Here is a 10,336-nt window from a genome sequence, read left to right as displayed (position 1 = left end):
TCTCTGCGGTGAGGAGGACGAGAGGCCAGTCATCAGGTCTCTCTCTGACACTCACATGTATACAGTCATCAGGTCTCTCTCTGCGGTGAGGAGGACGAGAGGCCAGTCATCAGGTCTCTCTCTGCGGCGAGGAGGATGAGAGGCCAGTCGTCAGGTCTCTCTGTGGCGAGCAGGGCGAGAGGCCAGTCATCAGGTCTCTCTCTGACACACTCGCATGTATACAGTCATCAGGTCTCTGACACTCACATGTATACAGTCATCAGGTCTCTCTGACACACTCACATGTATACAGTCATCAGGTCTCTCTCTGACACACTCACATGTATACAGTCATCATGTCTCTGACACACTCACATGTATACAGTCATCAGGTCTCTCTCTGACACTCACATGTATACAGTCATCAGGTCTCTCTCACACACACTCGCATGTATACAGTCATCAGGTCTCTCTCACACACACTCACATGTATACAGTCATCAGGTCTCTCTCACACACACTCACATGTATACAGTCATCAGGTCTCTCTCACACACACTCGCATGTATACAGTCATCAGGTCTCTCTCACACACACTCACATGTATAGTCATCATGTCTCTGACACATGTATACAGTCATCAGGTCTCTCTCACACACACTCACATGTATAGTCATCATGTCTCTGACATGTATACAGTCATCAGGTCTCTCTCACACACACTCACATGTATACAGTCATCAGGTCTCTGACACACACACTCGCATGTATACAGTCATCAGGTCTCTCTCACACACACTCACATGTATAGTCATCATGTCTCTGACACATGTATACAGTCATCAGGTCTCTCTCACACACACTCACATGTATAGTCATCATGTCTCTGACATGTATACAGTCATCAGGTCTCTCTCACACACACTCACATGTATATAGTCATCAGGTCTCTGACACTCACACGTATACAGTCATCAGGTCTCTGACACACTCACATGTATACAGTCACCAGGTCTCTCTCTGACACACTCACATGTATACAGTCATCAGGTCTCTGACACACTCACATGTATACAGTCATCAGGTCTCTCTCTGACACACTCACATGTATACAGTCATCAGGTCTCTGACACTCACACGTATACAGTCATCAGGTCTCTGACACACTCACATGTATACAGTCACCAGGTCTCTCTCTGACACACTCACATGTATACAGTCATCAGGTCTCTGACACTCACATGTATAGTCATCAGGTCTCTCTCTGACACACTCACATGTATACAGTCATCAGGTCTCTGACACACTCACATGTATACAGTCATCAGGTCTCTGACACACTCGCATGTATACAGTCATCAGGTCTCTCTCTGACACACTCACATGTATACAGTCATCAGGTCTCTGACACTCACATGTATACAGTCATCAGGTCTCTGACACACTCACATGTATACAGTCATCAGGTCTCTGACACACTCGCATGTATACAGTCATCAGGTCTCTGACACACTCACATGTATACAGTCATCAGGTCTCTGACACACTCACATGTATACAGTCATCAGGTCTCTGACACACTCACATGTATACAGTCATCAGGTCTCTCTCTGACACATAGTCATCAGGTCTCTCTCTGACACATTCACATGTATACAGTCATCAGGTCTCTCTCTGACACACTCGCATGTATACAGTCATCAGGTCTCTCTCTGACACACTCACATGTATACAGTCATCAGGTCTCTGACACACTCACATGTATACAGTCATCAGGTCTCTCTCTGACACACTCACACGTATACAGTCATCAGGTCTCTCTCTGACACATAGTCATCAGGTCTCTCTCTGACACACTCACATGTATACAGTCATCAGGTCTCTGACACACTCACATGTATACAGTCATCAGGTCTCTCTCTGACACACTCACATGTATACAGTCATCAGGTCTCTCTGACACACTCACATGTATACAGTCACCAGGTCTCTCTCTGACACACTCACATGTATACAGTCATCAGGTCTCTGACACACTCACATGTATACAGTCATCAGGTCTCTCTCTGACACACTCACATGTATACAGTCATCAGGTCTCTCTCTGACACTCACATGTATACAGTCACCAGGTCTCTCTCTGACACACTCACATGTATACAGTCATCAGGTCTCTGACACACTCACATGTATACAGTCATCAGGTCTCTGACACACTCACATGTATACAGTCACCAGGTCTCTGACACACTCGCATGTATACAGTCACCAGGTCTCTGACACACTCACATGTATACAGTCATCAGGTCTCTGACACACTCACATGTATACAGTCACCAGGTCTCTGACACACTCACATGTATACAGTCACCAGGTCTCTGACACACTCACATGTATACAGTCATCAGGTCTCTGACACACTCACATGTATACAGTCATCAGGTCTCTCTCTGACACACTCACATGTATACAGTCATCAGGTCTCTCTCTGACACACTCACATGTATACAGTCATCAGGTCTCTCTCTGACACACTCGCATGTATACAGTCATCAGGTCTCTCTCTGACACACTCACATGTATACAGTCATCAGGTCTCTGACACACTCACATGTATACAGTCATCAGGTCTCTGACACACTCACATGTATACAGTCATCAGGTCTCTCTCTGACACACTCACATGTATACAGTCATCAGGTCTCTGACACACTCACATGTATACAGTGATCAGGTCTCTGACACACTCACATGTATACAGTCATCAGGTCTCTGACACACTCGCATGTATACAGTCATCAGGTCTCTCTCTGACACTCACATGTATACAGTCATCAGGTCTCTCTCTGACACACTCGCATGTATATAGTCATCAGGTCTCTCTCACACTCACATGTATACAGTCATCAGGTCTCTGACACACTCACATGTATACAGTCATCAGGTCTCTGACACACATGTATACAGTCATCAGGTCTCTGACACATTCACATGTATACAGTCATCAGGTCTCTGACACACTCGCATGTATACAGTCATCAGGTCTCTCTCTGACACTCACATGTATACAGTCATCAGGTCTCTCTCTGACACACTCGCATGTATATAGTCATCAGGTCTCTCTCACACTCACATGTATACAGTCATCAGGTCTCTGACACACATGTATACAGTCATCAGGTCTCTGACACATTCACATGTATACAGTCATCAGGTCTCTCTCTGACACACTCACATGTATACAGTCATCAGGTCTCTGACACACTCACATGTATACAGTCATCAGGTCTCTGACACACTCACATGTATACAGTCATCAGGTCTCTCTCTGACACACTCACATGTATACAGTCATCAGGTCTCTGACACACTCACATGTATACAGTCATCAGGTCTCTGACACACTCACATGTATACAGTCATCAGGTCTCTCTCACACACACTCGCATGTATACAGTCATCAGGTCTCTGACACACTCACGTATACAGTCATCAGGTCTCTGACACACTCACATGTATACAGTCATCAGGTCTCTGACACACTCACATGTATACAGTCATCAGGTCTCTGACACACATGTATACAGTCATCAGGTCTCTCTCTGACACATTCACATGTATACAGTCATCAGGTCTCTCTCTGACACACTCACATGTATACAGTCATCAGGTCTCTCTCTGACACACTCACATGTATACAGTCATCAGGTCTCTGACACACATGTATACAGTCATCAGGTCTCTGACACACTCACATGTATACAGTCATCAGGTCTCTCTCTGACACACTCACATGTATACAGTCATCAGGTCTCTGACACACTCACATGTATACAGTCATCAGGTCTCTCTCTGACACACTCACATGTATACAGTCATCAGGTCTCTCTCTGACACACTCACATGTATACAGTCATCAGGTCTCTGACACACTCACATGTATACAGTCATCAGGTCTCTCTCTGACACACTCACATGTATACAGTCATCAGGTCTCTCTCTGACACTCACATGTATACAGTCATCAGGTCTCTCTCTGACACACTCACATGTATACAGTCATCAGGTCTCTCTGACACACTCACATGTATACAGTCATCAGGTCTCTGACACACTCACATGTATACAGTCATCAGGTCTCTCTCTGACACACTCACATGTATACAGTCATCAGGTCTCTCTCTGACACACTCACATGTATACAGTCATCAGGTCTCTCTCTGACACACTCACATGTATACAGTCATCAGGTCTCTCTCTGACACACTCACATGTATACAGTCATCAGGTCTCTCTGACACACTCACATGTATACAGTCATCAGGTCTCTCTCTGACACACTCACATGTATACAGTCATCATGTCTCTGACACACTCGCATGTATACAGTCATCAGGTCTCTGACACACTCACATGTATACAGTCATCAGGTCTCTGACACACTCACATGTATACAGTCATCAGGTCTCTGACACACTCACATGTATATACAGTCATCAGGTCTCTCTGACACACTCACATGTATACAGTCATCAGGTCTCTGACACACTCACATGTATATACAGTCATCAGGTCTCTGACACACTCACATGTATACAGTCATCAGGTCTCTGACACACTCACATGTATACAGTCATCAGGTCTCTGACACACTCACATGTATATACAGTCATCAGGTCTCTGACACACTCACATGTATATACAGTCATCAGGTCTCTGACACACTCACATGTATACAGTCATCAGGTCTCTGACACACTCACATGTATACAGTCATCAGGTCTCTCTCTGACACATGTATACAGTCATCAGGTCTCTCTCTGACACAGTCATCAGGTCTCTCTCTGACACACTCACATGTATACAGTCATCAGGTCTCTCTCTGACACATGTATACAGTCATCAGGTCTCTCTCTGACACAGTCATCAGGTCTCTCTCTGACACACTCACATGTATACAGTCATGAGGTCTCTCTCTGACACACTCACATGTATACAGTCATGAGGTCTCTCTCTGACACTCGCACGTATACACGTATTTTTTTTCTTTATGCCAAACCACTTTCTTTTGTCATTAGGCGACAACAGTGAAATGACTGACATCGTTGAGTCTTTTACAAAGAGCATAAACATGGCATCGGATGATGACATTACAGCGTGTTTTGAGTACAATAACTCTGTTCAAAACCAATTCCTCCCATCTACAATAGATGAGTCGGTGACCGATATTGATCGATTGATGTTATTGATTTGCCATTTCAGCTCCAGCAACGGAAAAAGATCCATATCCGAGTGTAGATGCACAACAAGGTGGCGAGAGAAAGAAGAAAACACGCCAGCCGCTCACCTACTCTTTTTGTATATTTTAGATAATCAGTGGAAAATATCAAAACATTATCATCAGCATGTCATGTAATGTCCTGTTGGTACCCAGATGTCTTGTGTCTCCTGTATAACTGAAGGACATGGTGGACGTCCTGTGTCTTCTCTCCTGTATAACTGAAGGACACGGTGGAACCTTTTGAGTTACCACACGCACATACATGGCAGCGCCCCTGGAGCAGCTTTTGGGTTTAGTGCCGGTTTGAGTGTCCTTACGCAGCGATATAGCGGCCACTGTAGATATAACACCAGTTGCTCGAGTCTAGGGCCATTGTGTCACGTTGTTTGGTTCTTGCAGCAGCCACTGTGTCCCCTGTTGTAATGTCTCTGGAGGGCTTGGCGATAAACAGATACTGACATTAGGAATTTCTCACAGACCTAATTTTCTACACATTCCTCCTCCTGTGCGTGGACTAGTTCATTCTCTGCCCCTTTAATTCAACTGAATGTACAACAAGCAACCGCATGTCTATAGACAAACAGGTAGAGTCTGGATGGACAAACCTAACAATCACAAGTCGACAGACAAACGTGTTGACAGATGTAGAATGTGGTTGTGTGCTGGTGTTTACATTTTTTTATTTAATTTATTGCTACCGAGGTTAATAACTTACTGTGACATGGGTTTCAGGTCGTATCGTCTGCCCCTATCTCTGAACAACACGGTGCTTTCACACCAGAGCAGTTTGGTCTGGACTTTTTTGGGGTGGTGTGAATGCGCAGTCGAACTCTGGTGCGGACCAAACATGCGAACTCTGGTCCGCCAAAAAAACATAGGTCTAGGTTCGCTTCATCGGACCAAACGCAGACCAAATATAGGAAGTCACCTGATAAACTGTGCACAGTTGATGATAAACTGATGATAAACTGCACCAAATCAGGAAGAAAAAAACACTGCGGCGCGCGGCATTCACTGCAAAACAAGCACACTGTAAACATGTCTCGTGGACAGACTTGGGCGAATGATGAAGTGAAAGCCCTGATCGACATATGGGCAGAAGACCAAATAAAACAGCTGCTTGTGGGCACTCACAAAAACAACGAGGTGTACAAGTTGTTTAGCGGATGGCGGTAATGGGTTATAATCGAACGATGGATCAGTGCCACACTCTTCTACTATCACGCTTCTTGCGGCTGTTTGTGTTTTTGCAGATTTAACTTCCTGAAGGGGAGGGATTTCCACTCTCCATTGTGTCCAATAGACGAGCGCCCTTTTCGACCGTGTGACATTGTTCAGAAAGTTTGGTGCGCTTGACAAATTGCAATGTGAATGCAGACGAACCAAATGACGAATGCAACAATGTTGCAACTTCACCACCAGAACCGCACACAGTCCACCAAAACTATATGTGAAAGCGCCCTTACCTCACTCTGCTCCGGGGATGATGCCAAGTGGATGACTCTGCGCTCTGCCACCCCCCCCTGCTGAAAAATGTATGTAATTCCTGATTACGTAGTGTGTGTAAAACTGCAGCTTGAGCGCTCTAAATATTAAAGGTGGAGTAGGCAATTTCAGAGAAAAGAGTGAGTTCACCAGTCCAGCGGAAATAGAGCTCTGCGTCACTTTTCAAGCTACAATTCTTTTTTTATCCAGTCTGTGGAAAACATTTGTAGAGCATGTATAGCGCACGTATATACAGTACATTTCGCAGAGTAAATTTTACTCAAACTGAGTAAAATTTTACTCAAACTGAGTACATTTTACTCAAACTGAGTAAAATTTTACTCAGTTTGAGTAAAATGTACTCTGCGAAATTTACTCTGTAGCGCTTGGGCTCTAAAAGGTGATAGAGCTCGCTCTATTTCCGCTGGACACATAAGCTCACTCTCCCTCATGTCTCTGAAATTGCCTCCCCGCCTTTTCCCCGGGACATAAAAGCCTGGCATAAGATGTGGAGATATCTGCGGTGCCCCGCGTTAGGACATGCGTTTTAGTACGGGACGGCATCCGTGTGGCGACCCAACCTGACATCATAATGCAATTAGAAGAGAAAAAAACCAAGGCATCCGAGAGAGAAAAGTGCAATCAAAGTACTTTAACACTTTCAATGCCGGAGCTCGGTGCACGATTTAGTGCTTCCGTGCCACCACCCACTTCATTGATAGAGCTCTCATATTTGCAAACGCATAAACTATGTCTTAAATTATGGCTATGTGTCTAATCTGGCCGTGGCTTATCAATGACTTGTTTGCAGTCAACATTGTCGAAACGGATTGTTTTTTTAATCGGTTAATTTCCCTTTTATACCATTTTGAAAAACGCTTTTTTTTTTCAGGAAAATATAAAGATTCTGTGATAATCGCCCTTTACTGGAATATTCTGGAATACACAAAAAACGTTGTAATTTTTCGGCCTATTTATGAATCGTTTTCAAATAAACGCTAGATTATCGATAGTATATGTGTACTTATGCACGCTATAGAAGCGAGCTGAAAAATCGATTCTCATTTCCTGATCAGCACACGCACACACACACACATAGCGCACACGTTGATATCTCTGTGAAAAAATATCTGATTATCCTAAGACTGGTAAAATAGATTCCTTACCTCAGATCAGATGTTCTCCAAAAAGATTATTCCAATTCCTGATCGCCATTCCAAATATCGATCGCATTTATTGATCCAACGCTGGGTACTGGAAATATGTATTCCACGCTGTTTTGGGGCTCTGCAATGAATCCGATCCTCTCGGGTGACTTGCCTGAGAAGATTTTTTTCCCCCATGTGTTTCATTCAATCCATTCCAAAGGGGTGCAGTACCACAGGGAGAGACGATAGGGGGCGGTATTTTCCCAATGGAGCTCAGAGAGTTTGCAGCACTAACGTGAGACTAGATTGATGAAATATGAATTCAAATCGCTAATAAAAAAATAAACAAGAACTCTCGTCGTTGGCAATGAAAGTGTTAAAGGCGGGCCGTGTGTCTCGACTGCACGCTCCTGTTCGTGACGTCTGTAGGCGTCGCACCGCTTTCTAACGAACGCTACATCGGTGCTTAATTCATTCAAGCGTATTAAGGAGTTGGGAGTAGGGATGTTCGATATTATCGGCCTGCTGATATTGTCATTAAAATGTAATATCGGAAATGATCGGTATCTGTTTTCAAATATATATATATATTTTTCTTTTTTACATTTATTTAAGCTTTATTTACCCAGGCAAGCAAGTAAGAACAAATCCTTATTTTATTTATTGTCAAAAGTATGCATAATGTTGTGTTAATTCCATGACAAGATATATGTAATGTTAATTACCTGAAATTATTCCGTTTTTTTGGGGGGGAAATCCTGCATATATCGGTATCGGAAATTAAGAGTTGGACAATATCGGTATCGGTAAAAAAGCCAATATCGAACATCCCTAGTTAGTAGGGTCATCTGTGGCACTTCCGTGACCGTGGAGAGCGGAGGTCCGTTTCTCAATGGATTTGTCATCTAGGAGGGTTAATAAACAAATTTAGCCGGGGTGTATTTTTTTAAAAGGCGGGAAAAAATATCCAAAATGGCTGCCGTGGAAATGAATTTTTAATGGTTTGACCTACAATGATGCACAATACATGGTTTCAGAGCTTATTTTGATCAAGGAATACATATTTGGTGTTTATATAATGATTTGACCTATTGTTGACCTTCAAATGCAAGATGGCTGCCAATTTTTTGCTCCAAAGGGGATTCATAATGAACCAAAAATTATTTTGCACAGTAGCCTAACATAAAATAGTATTCTGTATGCAAAGCTAGCAAGGTTAGTTGCTTGAGCTGAATTGAACCCTTGTGCGCTGCTTATTTATTTATCTTACTTTGGTGTTAACAAAAACTCTGGGTCCGAATGGACCCGCTGTGTAACTCAGTACCAACCACCCCAAAAAATAAGGATTATTATCCAGTTTTGTACTTCATTACTAACTTATCATAACCAGTCCCCATATCAAACCTTATTTTATATGGCCCCAAGACACAATATACCTATTTATTCAATTGAAAATAGGATTATATTCATTCATGCTGTTACCCATGTTGAAGAAAATGGGTAAATATGTATGCAATCTGACTATGAAGACACTTTATTGAGTAAACTGCTTTGTGGGTTTTAGAACTGTATTATGGAAATAAATCAATATATCAGAATAAACTTGACAGGAATCCAAACCGTGGCTATTTATTGGTGTTGCTGCGAAAAAATGTGTTATGCCACTCTCCCAGCCCCCCACAAGATGATACAATGTATCTATGTTTGTGTGGGAATGTCTCGGTTTGTGTGGGAATATTGTATTCCGGTGTGCACTGTACTGAACTGTAGGCCTGTGTGTGTGTAAGAGTGTGTAATCTTGACCTTGTTGCAACGCCCCTTTTTCAGTGTCAGCACTTGCGCACTCGCTTTTTCTCTAACTAACATTAACGTTACACATTTAACACTATGACGACCGGAGCCCCGCTGCGATTTAGGCCTCAGAGGACAGAGGATTGTAAACAAACCGATGTACTTTCTAAGAGCTTTATATATCATTTATAGTATTGCTATCTGTCCATTCTCATTGTCACTTGAGTGCATAAACCGTGCCTTCATAATGGCTTAAAGAAAATAAAAATCCATCGGTTGGTTGTCATTTTATAGCGTCGTGAATATAAGGTATATCGCGCTTTTCGTCTAGGCTTTTCTGCAGGAGGCTGCAAAAAAGGCTAAACGTTGGCGCCGTTATATCAAACGCCATTTCTGCTGTATATATACGAATGAAATAAAACAAACTGCGTAGCATCCGGACTATTACAGAGCATCTATGGATGAAATGGGGGCGGCGGGGGAACGCCGATCAGTATTATTGATTAGCAATAGAGTGTGCGTTCCGGTAGCCAATGTCAGTAGTCTATCACGTTATAAAACAATGTCCAATCCAGCTGTAATTTGGGGTAATATTATCCTACCATCAGGCCATGTGATCGCCGGCAGCATTTCCTCACCAGTCATCGGATTC

Source organism: Notolepis coatsorum (assembly GCF_963971535.1).
Source record: "Notolepis coatsorum genome assembly, chromosome: 10".
NCBI lineage: Eukaryota > Metazoa > Chordata > Actinopteri > Aulopiformes > Paralepididae > Notolepis > Notolepis coatsorum.
Note: the sequence above shows the minus strand (reverse complement) of the source record.